The sequence below is a fragment of the Copadichromis virginalis genome, unplaced genomic scaffold, assembly GCF_057382275.1.
Source record: "Copadichromis virginalis isolate Kocher_CV1m ecotype Utaka unplaced genomic scaffold, C_Virginalis_male_GT1.1 unmapped_scaffold_4, whole genome shotgun sequence".
Classification (NCBI taxonomy): Eukaryota; Metazoa; Chordata; class Actinopteri; order Cichliformes; family Cichlidae; genus Copadichromis; species Copadichromis virginalis.
Window position 1 is genome coordinate 112,944 of NW_028188592.1, and position 2,500 is coordinate 115,443.

Consider the following 2,500-nt stretch of genomic DNA (forward strand, 5'->3'; position numbering starts at 1 on the left):
GGACCCACAATACCCCCCCCCCCCCCCCTGCAGTTACCCTGTGCCACATATCTAGCATGGACCTGGACCTCCAGCAGGCCCCGTGGACCCACATTACCCCCCCCCTGCAGTTACCCTGTGCCACATATCTAGCATGGACCTGGACCTCCAGCAGGCCCTGGGGACCCACATACTCCCCTGCTCTACTCCCCCACTAGCTTTCCTTTCTTGCAGTTACGCTCCAGCGCATATCCAGCATGGACCTTGACCTCCAGCAGGCCCCGTGAACCCACATTACCCCCCCCCCCTCCTGCAGTTACCCTGTACCACGTATCTAGCATGGACCTGGACCTCCAGCAGGCCCCGGGGACCCACACTTAAGCCCCCTCCCACTAACAAAGCAGAACACCACTGGCAAAATCCTCGTGCCCCTGGTACTCCAGAAAGCACATTGAAATGTGCCCCTGGTACACTGCGCAGAAGAACTGCCACACACACACACACACGCACGCACGCACGCACGCACGCACGCACGCACGCACTGCTTGTGCCTATGGTACGACAACTTTTCTCGTGCCTATGGTACGACAACTTTTCTCGTGCCTATGGTACAACAACTTTTCGCCGTGCCCCTGGTACACCGCTCAGTAGCACTTTGCCACACAAACTCTCCTCGTGCCTATGGTACGACAACTTTTCTCGTGCCTATGGTACAACAACTTTCCTCCGTGCCCCTGGTACGACAGCTTTTCTCGTGCCTATGGTACAACAACTTTTCTCGTGCCTATGGTACAACAACTTTTCGCCGTGCCCCTGGTACACCGCTCAGTAGCACTTTGCCACACAAACTCTCCTCGTACCTATGGTACGACAACTTTTCTCGTGCCTATGGTACAACAACTTTCCTCCGTGCCCCTGGTACGACAGCTTTTCTCGTGCCTATGGTACAACAACTTTTCTCGTGCCTATGGTACAACAACTTTTCGCCGTGCCCCTGGTACACCGCTCAGTAGCACTTTGCCACACAAACTCTCCTCGTGCCTATGGTACGACAACTTTTCTCATGCCTATGGTACAACAACTTTCCTCCGTGCCCCTGGTACGACAGCTTTTCTCGTGCCTATGGTACAACAACTTTTCTCGTGCCTATGGTACAACAACTTTTCGCCGTGCCCCTGGTACACCGCTCAGTAGCACTTTGCCACACAAACTCTCCTCGTGCCTATGGTACGACAACTTTTCTCGTGCCTATGGTACAACAACTTTCCTCCGTGCCCCTGGTACGACAGCTTTTCTCGTGCCTATGGTACAACAACTTTTCTCGTGCCTATGGTACAACAACTTTTCGCCGTGCCCCTGGTACACCGCTCAGTAGCACTTTGCCACACAAACTCTCCTCGTGCCTATGGTACGACAACTTTTCTCGTGCCTATGGTACAACAACTTTCCTCCGTGCCCCTGGTACGACAGCTTTTCTCGTGCCTATGGTACAACAACTTTTCTCGTGCCTATGGTACAACAACTTTTCGCCGTGCCCCTGGTACACCGCTCAGTAGCACTTTGCCACACAAACTCTCCTCGTGCCTATGGTACGACAACTTTTCTCGTGCCTATGGTACAACAACTTTCCTCCGTGCCCCTGGTACGACAGCTTTTCTCGTGCCTATGGTACAACAACTTTTCTCGTGCCTATGGTACAACAACTTTTCGCCGTGCCCCTGGTACACCGCTCAGTAGCACTTTGCCACACAAACTCTCCTCGTACCTATGGTACGACAACTTTTCTCGTGCCTATGGTACAACAACTTTCCTCCGTGCCCCTGGTACGACAGCTTTTCTCGTGCCTATGGTACAACAACTTTTCTCGTGCCTATGGTACAACAACTTTTCGCCGTGCCCCTGGTACACCGCTCAGTAGCACTTTGCCACACAAACTCTCCTCGTGCCTATGGTACGACAACTTTTCTCATGCCTATGGTACAACAACTTTCCTCCGTGCCCCTGGTACGACAGCTTTTCTCGTGCCTATGGTACAACAACTTTTCTCGTGCCTATGGTACAACAACTTTTCGCCGTGCCCCTGGTACACCGCTCAGTAGCACTTTGCCACACAAACTCTCCTCGTGCCTATGGTACGACAACTTTTCTCGTGCCTATGGTACAACAACTTTCCTCCGTGCCCCTGGTACGACAGCTTTTCTCGTGCCTATGGTACAACAACTTTTCTCGTGCCTATGGTACAACAACTTTTCGCCGTGCCCCTGGTACACCGCTCAGTAGCACTTTGCCACACACACACTCCTCGTACCTATGGTATGACAACTTTTCTCGTGCCTATGGTACGACAACTTTTCTCGTGCCTATGGTACAACAACTTTTCGCCGTGCCCCTGGTACACCGCTCAGTAGCACTTTGCCACACAAACTCTCCTCGTGCCTATGGTACGACAACTTTCCCCCGTGCCCCTGGTACACTGCGCAGAAACTCTTTGCCACACACACACACACCACTCGTGCCTATG